Source organism: Gossypium arboreum, chromosome 9, assembly GCF_025698485.1.
Source record: "Gossypium arboreum isolate Shixiya-1 chromosome 9, ASM2569848v2, whole genome shotgun sequence".
Lineage (NCBI taxonomy): Eukaryota > Viridiplantae > Streptophyta > Magnoliopsida > Malvales > Malvaceae > Gossypium > Gossypium arboreum.
Window position 1 is genome coordinate 8,242,435 of NC_069078.1, and position 24,744 is coordinate 8,267,178.

Genomic DNA, 24,744 nt, shown 5'->3' on the forward strand with positions numbered 1-24,744 from the left:
CAAAATTGATAGGGACCAAAGGGGTATTTATACCAATTTGTTATTCGAATTATTCGAGTTATTCGAATTGTATAATTCAACTCAATTTAAACTCAAAACTTGAATTATTTATTTAAGTTGACTAAAAAAAATCGAATAACTCATTTTGATTAACTCAAAATTAGATCTTGTTTTATTTTATTTTATTGAATCGAATTGAGCTTTACTTACCCCTATGTATGTCAACTAATATTTTATTAACCAACACACTTATGCCTTGTTTGGTTATAGTGTAATAACATGAGGAAAAATCTTATTTATTGCTGTTGATAAAATGTACAACAAAAGAGGACGTAAGGAGTATGTAGTGGTGTTGAAAATGTCGTTTCATTTAGAGAGCTGGACAGTCAGAAATAGACAAGAGGATAGGCTGATTATTGAAGGAGATGAAGATTGCTCAAAGTGTATTCAAGGCTCTGAAGGTTGATCCTTTCTTTATCGTTGGAAGGGTATTTATAGGAGATGTCCTATTGTCCAGTAGTTTGATATGGCAGGCTGTTATAGTGGATAGTGGATATACTGGCATAGTGTACATGAGGTTTAGAGGTAGTGATCCCAAATAGTACGAGGTTGTTATTCTTTGATAGGGCCCACTCGTCCTTAGGGGTGTGTTCACACCCAGAGAAGTGTTTGCACCTAAAAAATGAGTGCTTGATGAGGTAGCTAATTGAGCAGGTGGCCCTATTTTAAGAGCGGGTGGACAAAGTCCCTCTCGAGAAAGAGTGAGTGGTCTGAGCTCTTAGTTGAGAGTAAGAGGAGGGTTAAGTGAACAGAGCGAGTGACCTAGCTAGTGAAGATGCCCGGGTAGGGGGATCCAATAATAGAGAGAATAAAGGTTGATTTCGGTAGCTCTTTACGCTAGCACGAGTCCAAACTCTAGATGGGTATAACAATAGCCACCCCAATCGAGAGGTAGGTTATAAAGTGGCCTGCCTTGAAGACACTTGTTCTTACAAGTGACAACGGATGGTGTGAAACAAGTGGGTGTGTAACACCCCAAAATAGGGCTTAGGAATTTTAGGGGTATTTTGAGAATTTTAGCCTTAGAGTGTTCGAAATTCTGTGACATGGTTTATCGGTAATATTTTTAATTATTGTTTTTAGAAAATTAAATCAAATTCTAAAAATGAGTTTTAAATACCCTTAATTTTCAAAATAGGACTGATTTGCAAAAGAGTCAAAATTCTGAATCTTTATGTAGCAATTAAACCAAATTTTAATTACTGACCTGTTTTTTCCTTCCCACATACAATTTTGACGTTAACTCATCCCAAAACTTGTTTTTGTCATCCCTTGATTTTCTCTTGCTATTCTAATCAATTTTGAACTACAATTCCTAGTGCTCTTTGATTTCTATCACCCTTGAACCTTAAAACTCTATAAAAGACCAATAAAAACACCCCAAAATACCATAGTTCCTCCATTGTTAAGCTTTCAGGTTTTTCGAGTTTTCGATCAAACGTTCAGTTTTTCATCAACTAAGGTAACGATTCATCTTCCTATTAGTTATAAATGTTATCTAGTATTTAAAACCAAGCTTTTAGTCATTAAGTTGCATATTTTAAATAAAAGCCGAAAACTGAGTCTTTAATGGTGAATTTTGGGTTTATAGATAAAAACGTGGTTTCAAAGTGTTATTCAACTTATTTTAATGTGATTAGAAGGTTTCTTAACTTATTTTGAAGTTTCTTTAATTATTTCTTGAGTTTTAATGAATTTTAGGAAAATAGCCATAAATCATGTCGAAAAAGTTGATTTATTAAACCAAGTAGTTTTGTGTAGTTTAAAGGTTGAAAATTGGTCGTAGGCAAATTATAAGATGAACGAAATTGGTTTTAGGTGAAAAGATTAAATGTAGATCGAGATATTCAAATTTAAAGTTTGTTATGTTATAAGTTTCGGTTACATGAGAACTTAGTTTAGGCTTATGTTTTGTATGCTTGTAATGAGTCCTTAGCTAATTTTTGGATGTATTTTGTGTGAATTTTTTGTTGAAGTTCCAAATTCAATAGAACCTTCTACTAGTAGTGATAAATGCAAGGAAAAGCTAGTTTGAGCTTTTGGCTTTTCGGCAAAAACGTGATTGGTGAGTGTTTGGAATAATTACTTGTGGACATGATTCAGTGCATTATTTAGGAATTTAATAGTAGCCTAAACCCCTATTATAAATTCTGAGTGTAAGTTTTCCCATACTTATGCTTATCTTGCGATTTATGTGCTTATGTGAATGTGAATATGATGAGATACTATAGCATGTGATATGTGGATATGATAATTATTGTGTAAAGTGCAATTATATACATGAAATAAATGTGTAATTTATATGTTATATGACTATGCTAGTGTTTTGCAAAAGATGTTAATATACAGTGATAGTACATGTATAATCAATAAGAGTTATGTGTTGTTTTTGGATATTTTGGCATTGTGATCTTGGAACCATTGGATGTAGTTGGCATGCCATAGGATTGTGAGTACTCACCTATATGTACAGTGATTTTGGGCATTGAGGCCTTGAGACATGTTAGAGGGATAAGGGAATGTGAGCTAAGCTCCATTCAACGGGACATGTGAGGGGAAACAAGGAGAGTGTTAGCTTTACGCTTCACTTATGGGACATGTTTGACTCTATGAGTCTATGTTTGGTGTGTTGGAGATCCGCGTATCCAATGAGTGATGATAGAGCTCACTTTTATGTTTTATAGCTTAAGTGCCAAATTATCTATAAATATGATTCTGTGTATTGTGATATATGTGTAATGTGATATATGCCTAAACGAGGATGTGGTTGCCATTCAAATTATCTTAAATTATGAATATGTGTGTATTGTGATATGTGTTTATATGATATGCGACCATTATGCAATTTATCTATAAACCTATTTTTGAATATTATGGTATATGCTTAAATGTTAGGTGTTTATATGCATGATAGGATACTTGCTTAAAAATTAATATGTTTACCATGTAAAAGAACTAATAATAATGCACGAATAAGTATATTATGACACTAAAGTTGGAAATGTTAAGGTTATGCTATATGGTTGCTTCGTTAATAGTTGATGAACTGTTTGCATGGTAGTTGTTCTAGGCATTCACTGAGCTTGTTAAGTTCACCCACTCCCTTTTTTAACCATTACAGATTAGTTGTGTGCCAGTGTTAGCGGTGGTGGTTTCCGAAAGGTGATCCAAGCAAGGCTTTTGCATTATTTTGTAGGTGTTCTATTTTCTTACTTATGTTTGGGGAAAAGGTAATGTGGTAGACTTGTTTAGTGACATGATATGTTTGAGATATTTATTGACTTTGTTATTTCTTTTTTAGAAATTTGTAAGTTTATGTGGTTGCATATGTTCATGAATTTAAATGATGGTTTGATGTATCTTGTTTGGACTCGTTTAGACTATTTGAACTGATAAGTTTAGTCGTAGGTTGATTATTTATCGAAATAAGCGATGCATGATATTTAGAATTTGATTTGGAAGGAGTTCATTGCTTATGTATGTTGTATTTTGATGTCTAGGGGAAGAGGTATCGATATTTGGGATTTAAAATCGATACCTCTGTGTTTTAAATAGTGCTGAGAGTCAAAATAGAGATTTGGTACCTATACCTTTGCTCAAGTATCGATACTCGGGGGCAAAATTATCAATACTTGTACAGTGGTACCGATATTTTCCAACAGTTGGGTTTTTAATCAAGAAACAAAATGTAAGTTTGGTATCGTTTTTCCAAGTGGTATCAATACCATTTAGAGAAAATATCGATACCCTAGTGCCAGTATCGATACATATGAACATTTTTTTGAATTTTTCTAAATGACCCTTACGCATGTTTTTAACCGTATGTAAGATTGATTAATGAACAAATTGCATGTAACATTGTTAATTAACTATTTGGATGCCTTAAAACTTATTTGACTTAACAAAATATGTTCATTTTACTTGAATCTAGCTTCCTTTATAATGTAAATGAGTCGAGATGGTGGTGTGGCATCCCGTATTCGGGCCTAGTGACCAGTCCGGGTATAGGGTGTTACAGGGTGGTTTAACCAAGCTGTGGAATATGAAGGGTTTCTCTTATGCAAGTTCTAGTGCCATGGGTTGTGCAATCTAAGTCTGTGACACTAGAAGGTTTGCCATAAATGCAAGGCTGCATCAACTGCACTTCGGGAGTAATGTCAATGTTGACTGACAGGTGGAAAATACATCTTCAGTTGTTATTGGTTGTGATGCTGCTATTTGAAACCATGCATTTCAAAGAAAATCCTATATATTGCCCTTGCAGTTGATCTTGGAACCATTTTTTCTTTTTTGATTTACGGGTTTTTCTTGTTCATATACTTTCTATTCTTTGCTCTAAGGTTTCTTTCCAAGAGAACTACTCTTTCTTTCATTGTTATTCTATCAATGGCTGGGGGAAATTGATGATCTAACGTTGGAAAATCAAGTGGCAAAGAAAGGAATTAGCTTTGTTTAGACAAAAATAAGCTACCAAGAGGTGGTTCTTGTATTGAAATTTTTGAATCTCAGGCGAAGAGTTCATTTTTTATTAGAACTATAGATGAGCCCGTTGTCAGTAGTATGTATTAGTGCACATGTAATGTAACACCCCGTACCCGAGACCGTTGCCGGAGTCGGACACGAGGGGTTAACAGACTTAATTCACTTATTTGCACAGTCCATTTTAAATTTCCAGACGAGCTGGCTAACTGCATCACTGTCACCTTAAAAATCATATCTCGAGTTCCAAAACTTGAAAACCAGTTCCGTAAATTTTTCCTGAAACTAGACTCATATATCCATCTAAAATTTTTTTTCTAGAATTTTTGGTCAAGCCAATTAGTACAGTTTATTAGTTAAAGTCTCCCCTGTTACAGGGTTCGACTATTCTGACCTTCATGCATTACGACTTGGATATCTCCTTGTACAGGGCTTCAATACTGATGCCGTTTGTTTCTATAGAAACTAGACTCGAAACGGAATCTATACATATATGGCATGACTTCTAATTATCTCTGGTTAATTTATAATGAATTTCCAAAATTTATCAGGGGATCCAGAAAGCGCTCTGGCCCTATTCCACGAAAACTTAAATATCTCTTAAAATCCGATTCATATGACCGTTTCGTTTCTTCCATATGAAAGTAGATTCATCAAGGTTCACTATTTAACTCTATTCCTACTATTTTTAGTGATTTTTCAAATTCACACCACTGCTGCTGTCAGCATCTGTCTTTAGGGTAGACTTTACCTATTACATAGTTTCCATGATTTAACTAACCCTTTAGCATACATAGCACAAACATGATTGTGATTAACCATTCCAATGGCCAATCATTGCCAAGCATATCCACACCTCTCAATAACCATATACATACAAGATGATTATAACATTATGCTCAAAATATGTATATAAGCCATTTTCGCATGGCTATCCAAATTTGTACAATACCGAAAGGTACATGACCAACATCAAAAAGGGTAGTCCTATACATGACATTTCAAAGTTCAACCAAAAGTGCACCAAAAGGGGCTTTGATAGTGTGGACAAGTTCGACTTCGACAATCTCGAGTCCGATAGCTGACGAACCAAAATCTATAAAACAAAGATTCAAAGAAACGGAGTAAGCATTAAATGCTTAGTAAGTTTTGAGCCATGAAATTAGACACAACTAAAGCGTAGCATTCATATGGCTAAAAGGATAATTTCATATGCAAAAATTCTAAATATCATACTTACTTCACATTACCAACCCTTATATTCATACACCAAAGATCAACTTAGCCAAAGGCCGGTAGCTCATTTATCGACTGAGCGAATACTATTTGTAAGGGATCAACTAATTCAATGCATATACGAAACATACCTCATCGTTGGGATTTTACGAGCGTATTAATTGAAACTATTACAGCAAGGTCGCTCATTCCCAAGCCAAGTACCTTGGATTTAACGGATATAGCTACTTACTCGAATGCCTTGGGACATAGCCGGATATAGTAACTCGCACCAATGCCTTCGGGACTTAACCGGATATAGTAACTTCGCACAAATGCCTTGGGACTTAGCCGGATATAGTAACTTCGCACAAATGCCTTGGGACTTAGCCGGAACTAGTCACTAGCGCAAATGCCTTGGGACTTAGCCGGTTATCATCCAAATATTCATGCACATATCAATAAATCATGACATCCATATTTCATTTTCATAATTAGAGTTCAAACACAAGTCACGTATTAAGCAATCCCATTTTGGCTCACTAGCCACATACAAACAACATGGTTTAGTTTGCTTTGTGACACGATCTCTATGCACATACGGCTACCGTCATACGTATAGACTAATTAACTCAACATATAATTCAAGTAGGATCATCATATCACCGTATATTTGTTATGCTCATACGTCATGACTTAATCAAATCGTAAACTAAGTCTCGTTACTCGAAAACTTACCTCGGATGTTGTCGAACGATTTCGATGGCTATTCGACCACTTTTTCCTTCCCTTTATCGGATTTAGTTCCCCTTTGCTCTTAAGCTTAATTTAACAAATAAATTGATTTAATCATTTGAGCATCGAAAAGAGGAACTCAAGGTACTTAGCCCATATATATATATATACATTAGACATTAAAGTCACATACATATGAAATCATGAATCAACTCAACATATTAACCTACACTTCCTTTTAGCCGATTGTCTAAGCCAAGATAAAAGCATCAATATGCTTGCCTCTAACTGAATACATGCAACACTAATCTTCTTCCTATGGCCGAATATGCATGTCTATGTTGAGGCCGATTATATTCTTAATACTTCCTACAAGTATGGTTACTTGTATTGATTATATATCATCTTATTTCAAGTTCAAAACTCGGCTAATACGCATATATACACTAGTAATCAAATACTAACATTTTGCACTTCACCTTACTACCATTTCACATCTACTTTCTCCCATGGCCAAATGCATCAAGACACCATACCATTCAATTTTGGTCATGGGTTACACAAAGAACTTAATGTCTAACTCAAAAATGCCAAAAAGAAAATCCAAGAGTCATCAATCGCCATCACATGTATCATTACAAAGCTTCACACTTAGCAAGCAAATGACATCAACACAAATCCACCTTAGCCGAAACTTAACCCATCTTCATGCCTTGTCACCACAACATCAAACATCAACCAAGAAGACAACACCCATGGCCGAATATCATCTCCATCTTATAGCAAAGATTTAAACCATGGGCTAGGTAGAACTCAAACTAACAACTAAAAACATGCATGAATCTCATGGACAACATCAAACATACCTTAGTCTAGCAAACCACCATAGCCGATTTTCTCCAAGCTCTTTCCCTTCCTTTCTTTCCTCTATTCGGCCAAAGATGTTCAAGAATGAACACTTTTTTTTTTGTTTTATTTCTTCAATTCACGGCAATGGGGGGGAAACATGGATGAGACATTTTTTTTTTCATCACTCCTCCCTTTGCATTATTATTTTATTACCCATACTCCTTATTTTATTTTTCCTAACATAAATCACTAACATAACATGTTTATGACATGTTTTGCCCATAACATGTTTATGACATGTTTTACCCATAACATTTTGTCCTCCTTCCTTGTCATGGCCGGCCACTACTAAATTAAGGGGGAAATTGACATGCAAGTCCACCCTTTTATTACATGCACTAATAGATCCTTATAGATTAACCTATCACATTTCAAAAGTGTCACACATAAGTCCTATTAGCTGAATTCACATGCAATCGACTAAATCGAAGCTTAAAACTTTCACACATTCATATTCACATATTTTAGACAATAAATATCATATTCAAATAATTTGGTGACTCGGTTTAGCGGTCCCAAAACCTCTTTCCGACTAGGGTCACTTTAAGGCTGTCACAACTCTCCCCCACTTAAGAAATTTTCGTCCCCGAAAATCTTACCGGTAAATAGGTTTGGGTATCACTCTTTCATAGAGTTCTCGGGTTCCCAAGTAGCTTCTTCCATCCCGTGTTTGAGCTATAACACTTTTACTAACGGAACCCTTTTGTTTCGCAACTCTTTCACTTCACGAGCTAGGATACGAATCGGTTCTTCTTCATAACTCATATCGGATTGAATTTCAACCTCTGATGGATTAATTACGTGTGATGGATCAGATCTATAACGTTGAAGCATCGAAACATGAAAGACGTCGTGAATCTTTTCAAGTTCGGGGCAAAATCAATCTATACGTATTGGACCAATTCGTTCGGATACTTCATATGGCCCTATGAACCTCGGACTCGGTTTGCCCTTACGGCCAAATCGAGTATCTTTTTCAAGGTGAGACCTTAAGAAACACTTTGTCTCCCACGATACTCAATATCTCTTCGTCTTAAATCCGCATCGACTTCGACGATCGATCTTGCCTTCAGACTTTCACGAATTATTTTTACTTTACATTCAGATCTTTAATCAAATCCACTCAAAATTTTTCTTTCACCGAGCTCGGTCCAAAACAATGGTGTACGGCATTTTCGATCGTACAAAGCCTCGTAAGGCGCCATCTTAATGCTTGACTGAAAACTATTGTTGTAAGCGAACTCAATCAAAGGTAGATATAGTTCCCATGAACCACTAAACTCAAGGATACAGCATCTCAACATATCCTCGAGTATCTGAATTATCCGCTCGGATTGACCATCGGTTTGGGGATGAAAAGCGGTGCTAAAATGCAACTTGGTACCCAAAGCTTCTTGCAAATTCTTCCAAAATTGCGAGGTGAATCTCGGATCTCTATCCGACACAATAGAAATGGGCACCCCGTGTAATCTCACAATCTGAGAAACATACAATTCAGCTAGTTTATCCAATGAAAAATCCGTACGTACGGGAATAAAATGAGCCGACTTAGTCAGTCTATCAACAACAACCCAAATCGCATCTTTCTTACTTGTCGACAATGGCAACCCAGACACAAAATCCATCGTGACTCGATCCCATTTCCATTCAGGTACCATGATCGGTTGGAGTAAACCCGTAGGCACTTGATGTTCCGCCTTCACTTGCTGACATATTAAACACTTCGAAACAAAATCGGAAATGTCTCATTTCATACCATGCCACCAAAACTGACGTCTCAGATCGTTGTACATTTTCGTACTCCCCGGGTGAATTAACATTCGGCTACAATGAGCTTCGTTCAGAATCATCGAAATGATTTCTGAATTTCTTGAAACACACAAACGACTTCTGAACCTCAAACAATCGTCATTATCAATTTGAAACTCTGATTCCATATTCGGAACACATTCAGCCCGTTTTGCAACCAATTCATCATCGACTTTCTGAGCTTCACGAATTTGATGCATCAACAATGGTTTGGCCTTTAATTCTGCCACTAACACATTGTCAGATAGAACAGACAAGTGTACATTCATCGCTCGTAAAGCAAACAGTGATTTACGACTTAAGGCATCTGCTACCACATTAGCCTTTCCCGGGTGATAGTCAATGACAAGCTCATAATCTTTCAACAACTCGAGCAACGTCTTTGCCGCAGATTTAAGTCTCTTTGAGTCATCAAATATTTGAGACTTTTGTGATCCGAAAATACATGGCACTTCTCACCAAATAAGTAATGTTGCCATATTTTCAAAGCGAATACGATGGCAGCTAATTCGAGATCATGGGTCGGATAATTTTTCTCATGTGGCTTTAATTGTCTCGACGCATAAGCCACAACTCGACCTTCTTGCATCAATACGCAACCCAACCCAAGTAGGGAGGCATCACTATAAATGACAAACTCTTTGCCTGATTCGGGTTGCACTAGAATTGGAGCTTGATCAAATAAGTTTTCAGTTGGTCAAAACTTTTCGACATTTTTCCGTCCATTCGAACTTAACATCTTTTGAAGTAGCCGTCATTGGTATGGCTATTATCGAGAAACCTTTTACAAACCGTCGGTAAGTAAGCAAGTCCCAAAAAGCTCGAACCTCGGTAATATTTCTCGAGGCTTCCGGTTAAGTATGGCTAAAATTTTGCTCGGTCAACTCGAATACCCGTTGCGGATACCACATGACCCAAGAAGCTAACCTCTCTTAACCGAACTCACACTTCTTGAACTTAGCATATAATTGCTTATCTCGTAAAATCTGCAACACTAATCTCGGTGCTCGGCATGCTCGGTTTCATCTCTTGAGTAGACCAAGATGTCATCGATAAACACAACTACAAATCGATCCAAATACGGTCTAAAGATCCAGTTCATCAAATCCATAAATACCGTAGGGGCATTAGTGAGCCCAAACGGCATCACTAAGAACCCATAGTGACCGTATCTCGTTCTGAAAGCAGTTTTGGGTATATCTGAATCTCGAATTCGCAACTGATAATAACCCGACTCAAATCTATCTTTGAAAACACTGAGGCTCCCTTTAGTTGATCAAACAAATCATCAATACGCGGTAACGGATATTTATTCTTTATTGTCACTTTATTCGGTGACGATAGTCGATGCACAACCTCATGGTTCCGTCCTTCTTTTCACAAACAATCTTGGTGCACCCTAAGGTGAGAAACTTGGTCGGCGAAACCTCTATCCGTCAATTCTTGCAACTGATCTTTCAACTCTTTTAACTCGGTTGGTGCCATACGATACGGAGCTATCGAAATCGGTGTAGTCCCAGGTACAAGCTCAATTCCAAACTCTACCTCCCGAATAGGTGGTAAACCCGGTAATTCTTCGGGAAAAACATCCGGGTATTCACAAACCACCGACACTGATTCGGGTTTCCTTTTTAACTCTTTGTCATCAAGTACATACGCAAGGTATGCTTCACACCCCTTTCTTACATATTTCTGAGCCAACATTGATGATATTATAGCTGGCAACCCCTTTAAGTCCGTAGATTCAACTCGGATTATCTCGTTATTTGTGCACCTCAAATCAATAGTCTTGCTTTTGCAATTCACAACCGCATCATGCACAGTCAACCAATCCAAACCAAGAATAACATCAAATTCATCAAACGACAAAAGCATCAAGTCCGCCGGAAAACAGGAACCTCGAATTACTAGGGGGCATTTCCTACACACTTTGTCGACAAGCACGTAGCGGCCCAAGGGATTTGACACCCGAATTACGAACTCAGTAGACTCAATAGGTAAAGTCTTACTGGATGCTAGGGTTTCACATATATAAGAATGAGTAGAACCAGGATCAATCAAAGCAATTACATTAGTATCAAAGAGAGTAAAAGTACCGGTAATAACATCTGGCGAGGAAGCATCCTCGCGTGCGCGTATAGCATAAGCTCTAGCAGGAGCACGAGCCTCAGATCTAGTTGTAGCATCTCTAGATCCTCTCTGACCACCACTAGGATTTCCCGTGTTTCTAGATGGTCTACCTCGGCGATGGTAGCACCGGTTTCCCACTCGGTTTACATTCTGTTCGGACAACCTCGAAATCTTTAATAAAGTGGTCAACTGATCCGCACTTGTAACAGGATCGGTCATGGAATCTACAACTCCCGAATGCCATTTACCACAATATTGGCACTCCGTTCGTCTCGACGATCATTTCCAACATCGGCGATCGAAGTGACTCGTGCACTCACAGGGGGTCGATCACGATCTCGTCTAGAAAAGCCCGAAGTGTCTCTTGATCGGCCTAGGTCATCTCTAAATTTCTTCGATGACTGTTGAAAGGGCTTTCCCGAAGATCTCTTGCGAAACTCCTTTGCTCCCACATCAGCTTTCCTTTTCTCCTTGCTGAGCTCCTCGGCTTTGCAAGCTCGCTCGACAAGTACCACAAATTCTCGGATTTCTAAAATGCCAACATACAGCTTTATATCATCGTTCAGTCTATCCACGTTTACACATCACAGCTTCTGAAGAAATGCATTCTCGTGCGTACTGGCTAAGCCTCACAAATTTTCATTCATAGTCGGTAACCGACATGGGACCTTGTTTGAGTTCAAGAAATTCCTTACATTTTTGGTCAATGAATCTCGGTCGATATACTTCTTTGAAACTTCGGTTTGGAAGAACTCCCAAGTTACTTGTTCTCTGGGCTGTGAGAAGACAACGTATTCCACCAATAGTAGGCGTAATCACATAGCAAGGAGATAGTACACTTTAGGCACTCATCGGTGTGCAAGATAGCTCATCGAGTACGCGGATAGTGTTGTCTAACCAAAATTCAGCTTGCTCGGCATCATCACTGTCCGTAGCTTTAAATTCAGTAGCCCCGTGTTTTTGGATTCTATCAACTGGGGGTTTATTTGACCTTATTTGGTCAGTTACTGGAGGTATTGTAGGTGCGGAGGTGGCATTAGTCGGGAATGGAGGTTGTGGAACAGCCGTATTAGTTCGAATGTATTGGTTGAACCAATCATTCATCACGCTATAGAAAGCTTGCCTAGCCTCATCATTCGGATTGCTAGCAAAAGGTTGAGAGTCCGCCGGCGCTGTCCCTTGTGCGGGAGCAGGCGCTACACTCTCAAGATCATCAGCTACCACTCGGTCAGGATCGGGATCCATTACTATAAATAAACACATTTGCAAATGTCAGAAATCACCACACTATCAAATAATCACAAAATGGCATGTATAGCTAGACCCAAACGTATTACGGTAGTCCTAGAATCGACTAAACCGTAGCTCGATACCAATAAAATTGTAACACCACATGCAGAGACCGCGTTGGGAGTTGGACACGAGGGTTAACAGACTTAATTCACTTATTTGCAAATCCATTTTAAATTTCCAGACGAAAGTGGCTAAGCTGCGTCCTTGTCACCTTAAAAATCATATCTCGAGTTACAAAACTCGAAAACCAGTTCCGTAAATTTTTCCTGAAACTAGACTCATATATCCATCTAAAATTTTTTTCTAGAATTTTTTTTCGAGACAATTAGTACAGTTTATTTATTAAAATTCTCCCCTGTTACAGGGTTTGACTATTCTGACCTTCATGCATTACGACTTGGATATCTCCCTGTACAGGGCTTCAATACTGATGTCGTTTGTTTCTATAGAAACTAGACTCGAAAAGGAATCTATACATATATGGAATGACTTCTAATTATCTCTGGTTAATTTATAATGAATTTCCAAAGTCAGATTAGGGGATCCAGAAATCGCTCTGGCCCTGTTCCACGAAAACTTAAATATCTCTTAAAATCCGACTCATATGACCGTTTCGTTTCTTCCATATGAAAGTAGATTTATCAAGGTTAGATTACATAATTTATTCAATATTTAAATCCATTCCTACTATTTTTAGTGATTTTTCAAATTCACACCACTCTTCTTTGTCAAGATTCGCCTTTAGGGTAGACTTTACCTATTACATAGTTTCCATGATTTAACTAACCCTTTAGCATACATAGCACAAAACATGATTGTGATTAACCATTCCAATGGCCAATCATTTCCAAGCATATCCACACCTCTCAATAACCATATACATACAAGATGATTATAACATTATGCTCAAAATATGTATATAAGCCATTTTCGCATGGCTATCCAAATTTGTACAATACCGAAAGGTACATGACCAACATCAAAAAGGGTAGTCCTATACATGACATTTCAAAGTTCAACCAAAAGTGTACCGAAAAGGGCTTTGATAGTGTGGATGACTTCGACTTCGACAATCCCAAGTCCGATAGCTGACGAACCAAAATCTATAAAACAGAGATTCAAAGAAATGGAGTAAGCATTAAATGCTTAGTAAGTTTTGAGCCATGAAATTAGACACAACTAAAGCGTAGTATTCATATGGCTAAACGGATAATTTCATATGCACAAATTCTCAATATCATACTTACTTCACATTACCATCCCTTATATTCATACATAAAAGATCAACTTAGCCAAAGGCCGGTAGCTCATTTATCAACTGAGCGAATACTATTTGTAAGGGATCAACTAATTCAATGCATGTACGAAACATACCTCATCGCTAGGATTTTACGAGCGTATTAATTGAAACTATTACAGCAAGGTCACTCATTCCCAAGCCAAGTACCTTCGGGATTTAACCGGATATTGCTACTTACTCGAATGCCTTCAGGATATAGCCCGAATATAGTAACTCGCACCAATGCCTTCGAGACTTAGCCCGGATATAGTAACTCGCACCAATACCTTCGAGACTTAGCCCGGATATAGTAACTCGCACAAATGCCTTCGGGACTTAGCCCGGATATAGTAACTCGCACAAATGCCTTGGGACTTAGCCGGAACTAGTCACTAGCGCAAATGCCTTGGGACTTAGCAGGTTATCATCCAAATATTCATGTACATATCAATAAATCATGACACATCCATATTTCATTTTCATAATTAGAGTTCAAACACAAGTCACGTATTAAGCAATCCCATTTTTGGCTCACTAGCCACATACAAACAACATGGTTTAGTTTGCTTTATGACACGATCTCTATGCACATACGGCTACCCGTCATGCGTATAGACTAATTAACTCAACATATAATTCAAGTAGGATCATCATATCACGTATATTTGTTATGCTTATACGTCATGACTTAATCAAATCGTAAACTAAGTCTCGTTACTCGAAAACTTACCTTGGATGTTGTCGAACGATTTCGATGGCTATTCGACCACTTTTTCCTTCCCTTTATCGGATTTAGTTCCCCTTTGCTCTTGAGCTTAATTTAACAAATAAATTGATTTAATCATTTGAGCATCGAAAAGAGGAACTCAAGGTACTTAGCCCATATATATATATACATTAGACATTAAAGTCACATACATATGAAATCATGAATCAACTCAACATATTAACCTACACTTCCTTTTAGCCGATTGTCTAAGCCAAGATAAAAGCATCAATATGCTTGCCTCTAACCGAATACATGCAACACTAATCTTCTTCCTATGGCCGAATATGCATGTCTATGTTGAGGCCGATTATATGCTTAATACTTCTTACAAGTATGGTTACTTGTATTGATTATATATCATCTTATTTCAAGTTCAAAACTCGGCTAATACGCATATATACACTAGTAATCAAATACTAACATTTTGCACTTCACCTTACTACCATTTTACATCTACTTTCTACCATGGCCGAATGCATCAAGACACCATACCATTCAATTTTGGTCATGGGTTACACAAAGAACTTAATGTCTAACTCAAAATGCCAAAAAGAAAATCCAAGAGTCATCAATCGCCATCACATGTATCATTACAAAGCTTCACACTTAGCATGCAAATGACATCAACACAAATCCACCTTAGCCGAAACTTAACCCATCTTCATGCCTCGTCACCACAACATCAAACATCAACCAAGAAGACAACACCCATGGCCGAATATCATCTCTATCTTATAGCAAAGATTTAAACCATGGGCTAGGTAGAACTCAAACTAACAACTAAAAACATGCATGAATCTCATGGACAACATCAAACATACCTTAGTCTAGTAAACCACCATAGCCGATTTTCTCCAAGCTCTTTCCTTCCTTTCTTTCCTCTATTCGCCAAAGATGTTCAAGAATGAACACTTTTTTTTGTTTTCTTTCTTCAATTCACGGCAATGGGGGAAACATGGATGAGACAAATTTTTTCATCACTCCTCCTTTGCATTATTATTTTATTACCCATACTCCTTATTTTATTTTTCCTAACATAAATCACTAACATAACATGTTTATGACATGTTTTGCCCATAACATTTTGTCCTCCTTCCTTGTCATGGCGGCCACTACTAAATTAAGGGGAAATTGACATGCAAGTCCACCCTTTTATTACATGCACTAATAGATCCTTATAGATTAACCTATCACATTTCAAAAGTGTCACACATAAGTCCTATTAGTGAATTCACATGCAATCGACTAAATCGAAGCTTAAAACTTTCACACATTCATATTCACATATTTTAGACAATAAATATCATATTCAAATAATTTGGTGACTCGGTTTAGTGGTCTCGAAACCACTTTCTGACTAGGGTCACTTTAGGGCTGTCACATGTAACAACCCGATTTTCAGTGGTATCAAAAAGTGCAGTTTCGGAACCTTATTTCTATAAGCCGATTTCATAAATATTAAATATTAATTTTTAAGTGTATAATATATTGTTAAACCAAAGTTTGGTCAAGAAATTTTGTCAAATTAATAGTTAATTAAGGCTTAGGTAAAATCTAATTGCTATAAGTGTATAAATAGATTGACTTGTTTAAAAGGTTAATTCCTAACCTACTCACAAAAGATCCTCCTTCTTTATCAGCATACACATGACATCTTTCTTCCTATGCCAATTGTAAAGAAAGAATATGAAAATTTCTTATTGTTTTCTTTATCCGATTTCATGTGGCCTTCACCAATTGGGATTGAAAATTTCACTTTCAAGTAGTAAGTGACTGTCACCATTTTTTTTCTTCATTAATGGCATACCAAAAATGGCATTGTAGGTCATTGGATGATCGACACTTAGAAACTCTACCATCTGGGTGATTGTTCGCTCATCATCACCTATTACCATCGGCAATGTGATTAAGCCTCTAACTTTAATTGACTAATTGCTAAATCCATAAATTGGGCTTGTTCTCTTTAGGCCTGCCTTAGATAATCCTATCTACTTGAATGTTTTCCAACTGAGAACTTCAACAACACTTCCTGTATCAATTAAAATTCTTTTGACCTGAAACCTCGCAATCATTGTTAAAACTACTAATGGATCATTACCCTCTAGATCATTCAAATTTGACCAATCTCAATCTGATAATCCAAATCTCCATAGTTATATCTGTCAAGGTTTCTTTGTTGACATAGTCATAGACATCACACTATGCAAATAAGCTTTCCTCTTGGTGTTAGATTTAGTCCATTCTTCATTAGTTTGAATTATCACATCAATGCCAATCATATCGATCATGATGGAATGTTGTGGCAATTGCAAATATCACGCCTGAGTTGAGTCTTTCAATTTCATTGAAAATGCCTTGCACTTAACTTCATCCAAAGCCCCAAATATATTCGTGATTCACATAATGTGTCTCTTCGACCATCATGCATCATTTTAAGAAATGTAAACTTGGGGGAAACATGATACTACGATATTTTTAGCTAAAGGCTCATTTTTATACTTCGTCACTAATCTAGATGATTCCATTTTCTGAAAGTCTTGTAAATGTTTCTCTAACTTCTCTACTTTTTTACTCTAAGGTATTTTGACTAGAATAACTAACTATCATCATAGTCCTCATCATAACTATCATTTCTATAATCGATATCAACATCCTCATCTACTAAATTTTCATTACCTTAGCATGCATGTTGATGATCATGCTTGGAATGGATGGATTATTCCTTTCTCTGCCTAAGATTTTACTCCTAGTTCATCCTATTTGCTCTAGGCTCTTCAATGTGCTTTTTGTTTCTTTTATTTCTTTCACCAATCTATATTTATCTATCCATCTACTCCTAGATAAAATTTTGTTACTCTTTGTATCTTTTTTGCTGGAAAGACATTTGCTCCTCCATAACTCTTATTCTCTCTTGCATGTCTAGATACTACTGATTATTGGATTGATGATGCTGAAACCCTTGATCCGTCAGTGATGCTCCAACGTGGTGTTGATTCTGGGGTTATAATACCATGAGGGGATATTGGTAAAACTGGTGGTATAGATTTTGTTGGTAAGAGTTTTGTTGGTTTTGATTTTATGGGTTGGTTTAGTTTTGTAGGGAATATTGCTGACCAGCATACAACATATCCTGCTTTGATTTCCTGGTGTTCTTTATATTTGCTCTAATGTTATGACCAATGGGTTTTGTAACTTGATCATTGGGAGGATCAAACTCAGTACTATGAGGATCACTGCTACCTACATGCGCCATGTCAATCTACGCTCACCACTAATGAAGTGAATAAATGAAGAAGATGAAGGTAGGACATGGGAGAGAATGATGAAAGTTGGGAAAAAATCTATGTTTTTCTGGAAGAAAGTTTAGAGATTCAGGAGAAGAAGAAGTCCCACATGAGCTGTTTCTATGGCCTTTTTATACTGGGTGACAAAGTTAGGTACATGTCCTAAAATCGTTGACATGAAAGTTTGATTTAATACCTTTAGTAGTGATGGTGATGTGACATTTTAGGATGAGACATGTTAGGGCGACTAACAATCAATTACTTTAGGTCTTTACATGGCCCTCACATAGTTTTAGCATAGTTATCACTTTCCAAACTTCGTTTTAGGGTTTGCGAACTACCTTAGGTTCACAATGTGGTTGGTTCCATTGGGAGATACATGTTAAGTTGTCTATAGATACATGGTAAGGTTCACGAGGTACGTTATTAGGTCTGCAAAGCCCATTACACAAAGTATAACAAGCACATTTCATGGCTAGCAGTTTATTTTTTTGGAGAGCACCTTCAACGAGGAAATTAGTCACTACTACCGACAGTATATACCTTGATTTTGACCTAAAAAAATATAATTAGTTAAAATATTCAATTTCTATAATTTATAACTGTAATATATTAATAAAATACATGTTAATATAAGCAAGCAGTTTCTTCCATTGAGATCAACCTATCATTTGATAACTTTGAGAAGGATTGATGATAACTTTTGTAGGCATCCGATATTTTGCTTAGATTATGGTTTAGCTTAAGAGCAGGAGCTTTTTAGTTTTAGGAGTGAATCATAGATTATCATATTTTTATTTTTAATTTAATTTAGAAAATATTTGGCATTCCAGAATTTATGTATTTTATTAAATAGGCTTATTGTTGATTGCACAATATGTACTTCTATCCTAAGCCAAACTTATAAATATTTTCAAATAATTGAATTATAAACTTTTGCATACATCAAAATATAATTGTATAATTATATTAATTTGAAATTTTATAATTTTAAAATACTTAATTTTAAATTTTCTATTTTTAGGAGATACAATTTTTAATTTTTAAAATATCTTGCAAGGTATTTAGACTATTTTTCCAAGCCCTACTAAACTCGAAAAATTGGCTTACTTTTTACCAAAGACTCGGCTCGATTTAAGAAAAGTAAATCTAGACTTGATCCGACCGCCTATATTTTAGATTAATTTTATTTAAAATTAATTTTTTAAAAATATAATACACTAAATGCATTAGAAAAAGACTAAAATAAAAGTTTTCTAAAACTTTAAAATACATTAAAAATATTTATATTAAAAATACTACCATAAATATCGTATATGTTTTATTATATTAAAAAAACAAATTAATATAATAATTTTATTGTATTAAATATAAATTTTAAAATTTTATATTTTTGTTGGGTAAGTTTTTTTTTTTTATGTCCGAGACAATGAGTTTAATTATTATTAGATTAGTGATTTAATAAAATATAAATATAATTATTATTTAAAATATATAATTAATATAATATTATTTTATAACTAAATATTTAGACTGGGCCGGGCTCAAGCTAAAAGTCTTGCCCAAGACTTGACCCATATACAAAATGAATTTTAAATTTTACCCAAACCTAATTTTTGGGTCTCGTATTTTGTCCAAACACTTCTATTTCTTTGGCTGAATCTTCAGGTCTAGATGAATAACCCGACCCATGAGTAGGTTTTGGTAAACTATAATTTTATCCTTAAAAATCAAGTTTTCTATATTTTTGAGCCGAAGCAACTTGCTGCCCTTAGCGCCGCCAGATTTGTTTTTTAATTGGGGTTGTATAGAGAGCCTTAATTCACAAACAATATGAGACTTTCATATAGAGAAAATAAATTTTCATGATTTTAATAATTTCTTATCGATTGATTTTTAATTCAATTGACATGAATATTGTTGTCAATGTAGTAAAATGTGGGTTTAAGTGTGTTGAAGCACATTATCCTCCTATTTATGGGTTAGGGAAGGACTCTAGATAATTTTGATATGATCAAAACCTATAATGTTCAAAAAAAATTCCTTGAAGCATGGAATTGATGATTCACGTCAATTACGTTTTTGAAGCCTAGCTGATTGAACAAATATACTATCTTTAATCTCAATACAATAAACAATTTAAGTTCATTACACCTTTTGTACTTAAAAATCTAGATCACTCGTATATAAGTTCTCCAATTAAGAACTTAGACTACAAAACAAAGAAACAAGGTTGTTTTACACTCTCAACGCACTTTAAAATACAAGTTTCTCAATAACAAATAAGTGCTGTGAAAACTTTTTTTCATAACTTATACAAGTCTTTAATATATAAAAGTGTAAGCATGGTTAAGATAATAGATTAATTACAATCAAGATCCTACTAAAAAGCCTTACTCCATAAATATCCTCATAAAGTATAAAATAAATAATTTTTTTTAAGATACGCCTTCAAATCAATAAAGACAATATTCGCAAAATAATGGATCCGATTTGCTTGATTCAGATTGATTTAATCTTTAAAAATTTGTTCCTTCATAAGATGAATATTCAAATATAAGACCACACATCTTAAAAATCATCTAAGTCGTGGCCCAATTGATTTTGTTGAAAATACTGTTAACTTTAAAAATGACAAGTTATGTTGCCTATAGTAGTAGCTACTTTCGTTGGCACTTGAACAACCACTACCAAAAACCTTGCCTCAACAATAAAACATCTATCAATATTTAACAAGTCTTCCATATTTAAAGCACAAATTCATCTTTACAAAGTTACTTTTAATTTATTTCCATCTCTTTGAATCTCATCAAATCAATTATTCCTTAATATAAGGATACAAAAGATTATAAAATAGTTTTGCTTGATCCAATCTCTTCTACAATAATAGACGCAAGATTGGCGGCACACAAAATCCTTACAAAAATGCAAGCAAGTAATCAAAATACTATGATCAAACATGTCAACTAATAAGGCAAGTTATGTGTTTTACGCAATGCAGTGATAACTGTAGTGGTTGTTTCTGTTAGCATATAGACAACCTCTTCAAAAACTTACTTCAACAATATTATTATAATTAAAATCAAATTAATATAAAATATGATCTAAACATATCAAAAACCAAATTAATAAATAATAAAATTTAAGTCTAGAATGAATTTGAATCGCAAACCACAAGCATCTAATTTCAACTTGAATACTTTAATTACATATAGGCATGTGCTTGAAATTTGATTTCTACTTTTGATTATATAATATGTTTTCTTGCTTTCAACTCAGCTCAAAGCATGGAAGAGATAAGGCCCCCATTCTTTTGTGCTTCACGTCAACTCCAATTATTGTTTCGTATTCAACCTCTTTAAAACCATGAACAATAAAGCAATTCCGTATCCCATAGCTTTCTTTTGCCTGTCTTCTGTTAATTCGCTTTTTGCATGGCCATTGCTTTGTATATAAAGCGAGAATCACAGAATTTGTGAGTTCATAACAACAGTGTTATGGGTCCATTTGCTTTTGCAACATCATTATTCTTGTTTTTAATTGAAATTTGTCAGCAAGTTGATGGAATTGGAAGCAAATGTGATATTTACAAAGGAAAATGGGTGTTTGATGCATCTTACCCTCTTTACAATTCAAGTAATTGTCCTTTCATACATCAAGAATTCAATTGCCAATGGTCGACCTGACCGTCTCTATCAAAACTTTAGATGGCAACCCACCTCATGCAACTTGCCAAGGTTTTCACTCTTTTCTTTCTTTTACTTGACATATAATATTAAAACCTATATTTCATGTAGCTCACTAATTGATTATTGATTAAATAGATTCAATGGCAAAGACTTTTTACGACAATTTAGAGGGAAGAGGATCATGTTTGTAGGTGACTCGTTGGGCTTAAATCAATGGCAATCACTCACATGTTTGCTTCATACAGCTACACCTCAAGATCCATACATCTCCCAAAGAGTTGCTGCCAGCTCCACATTCAGTTTTCCGGTTAGAGGACTTAGTGATTGACATTAACTTTTTTTTTTTCACGGTTGATCATATATAATATTATGATTATTATAAACATGGCTTTAACCAGAGTTTGCTGATATGATATGATATTCCTTGCAGACATACGGTGTTTCAATTATGTTCTTACGCAATGCATTTCTTGTTGATATCGTTAATGAAAAAGATAGGCGAGTTCTAAAACTAAACTCCATTGAGAATGGACGAATTTGGAAAGGATATGACGTCTTGATCTTTGACACCTGGCATTGGTGGCTTCTTACCGGTAGAAAACAACCGTACGACTCCTCAATTATCCCTTCCTTTTTTCTTGGGGACCAAAAAAAAGTTCATGCTTAAATGAAGGATTAACATTTTAGGTTTTGTCAACCAGTAGGTGGTGTTTAAATTCTGACATAAGGTTTTATTGAGAATGTATAATTTTATATATTTTTAGTGAACTAGTTAGTGAAACATCATTTAGAGAATTAAAAAAGAAACCAAACCATTTTTGTTTTTAGTGATGTGTTATAGTTTAATTTACTAAAAATGTATGAAACTATATATTATGAGTACATCAAATACAAAATTATTCGTATAAATGCTAATATTTTTGGGCATGATGTTTTGCAGATGGGATTATGTCCAAGACAATAATATAACTCGCAAAAACATGCATCGTACGGTTGCCTATAAGAAAGCATTGAGGACATGGGCTAGATGGGTGAACCTCAATGTAGATCCTGCTAAAACCAAGGTGTTCTTCCAAGGGGTCTCCCCTGATCATGTGGAGTAAGTAGCTAAGTTATATGTTAATTGTGAACAATGACTTACAGTCGCTTAGAATGATTAAGATTTCATATTGCTATCTCTTTTTGTCTGATCATGACATATGATGTTGGCCTTTCAAGTCCCATTATCACACATCTTTAGATAAAAAACACACAAGGGATTGACTTGAGATGTTGTTCTTGTCGTACTAGTTCAAGGGATTGGGCAGATCCAACAGCAAAAACTTGCCGAGGGGAAACGTGGCCTATTTTAAGCACGGAGTATCCAGGAGGTTCACCTCCGCCCCAAGATGTTTTGAAGAGAGTGTTGCGAAGTGTGTCAAAGAAAGTTCATTTGCTTGACATAACTCTCTTGTCACAACTAAGAAAGGACGGACACCCTTCAGCCTTTGGCTATGGAGGCCACCGTGGTAACGATTGTACACATTGGTGTCTCCCGGGAGTTCCTGATACATGGAACGAACTGCTTTTCGCAACGCTCATCCAAACTTAAAATGGGTTTCTTTTATTAATATAATATTGTACATAACTGAATGAATATAATTCAGTTGAAATTGATATAAGTGTTTATCTTTATATTTAAAAATTGAAAAAAAATTATAAATAATTCTAAATATTATATTAAAAAATTACAACATAAATAAAGTAATTTATTGAAACATAGTTTATTCATTCTGCAACTTATTTATCCAGTTCATTGCTTAAATCATGGTGGAGTAAAAAAATTTATATCGAGCATCGAGATAAAAAGGATGAAATTATAATTTTAGTGCCGTCATTTTTCACGTAAAAGCAATAAGCCCCATAAGTAATATTTATAACATTTTTAAATCAAGGTGGGGTAAAAAAAATTATATTCGGCATCGAAATAAAAATGAATCAAATTACAATATTTTGGAGGGTAGAAATAATGTTTTTTATTACTGTTTTTAAGTTTAAAATATCAAAATTCTAAAAAGAATTCAAAGAGAATACCAAGAGAAGAGAGTTCAGGGTTAGGCTAACTCTTTTAGCTATACCCTTTATTTAAATAAACCTCATCAATTAATCATTTCCCAAGAGATTAGGCTCTTGAGCATAACCTGCTGAAAAAAAAAAAATTCTTGTAAGTTTGAGGCATATTCTCGATTAGTAAAGGTAGAGATTTAAATCATAAAATTATAGTTTTATATTCTACTCCATGAGATCTTTACAACGGTATATTATATGCTCAAAATAGTTGAGTGATGAATGAGAAATTGATGATTAAAGTAAGCCGCTTATGAATCATGTTAAGGAAAATGAAAAACTTAGTCCAAATTTGGTTAGATTTTAAGTGTGGAATATATTTATATATTTGAACCAACTTAATAGTTATTGAATGACTAAACTAATATTCTTTCTTGTGTGAAGGGGGAGTGCAAATCCAAACTTATTGAGGTTGACGTTGAGAGTGCACTTGCACGACATGAAATGTTTAGATTGGTTGGAAGCAATTGACCAACGTTTCTTTAGCACCAAATGAGCGGCTGAATTTGTCTTAAGGAGACTGTCAAAACAGGCCTCAACTACTAGTACAATATTTTGATCTAATTTTATTTTTTATTTTCCAATTTTTATATCTATATAATGTTCTGGTTCGATCTTGTGATTTAAATAAATATTTTTCATTATTGTTATTTTACTAACATTTTTGCAACATAAGTCTTGGCATAGTAGAAATGTTTTTATATTTCTTTGGAAATGGAAGCCATGAAGTTAGTCTTTGGATCTATGTTATGTTGGATTAAGCTAAACTGCTAGTACATGGGATAGCTTTATGCAAGATTATGCATTGAAATTGAAGCTTAAAGGAGATCCCTCAGTCCATTGAAGCGGAGATGTAAGACGGATCAACTACCTCTATTTCAGTGATTTTACCTTGTTATTCTTCAAAAATAGCAAATAGTAGGTCTCTGGTCATTCTATAAAAAGTTGCTCTTAGAGTGAGGTTAAGGAGATTATCGAAGCATTGCT

At 35.2% G+C, this 24,744-nt stretch overlaps 1 pseudogene; it reads left to right on the plus strand.

Annotated features, from left to right (window-relative positions):
• The first annotated feature begins 425 nt into the window (after nucleotides 1-425).
• LOC108456232 (protein trichome birefringence-like 43) lies at nucleotides 426-23,356 on the plus strand (annotated as a pseudogene).
• The last annotated feature ends 1,388 nt before the right edge of the window (nucleotides 23,357-24,744 follow it).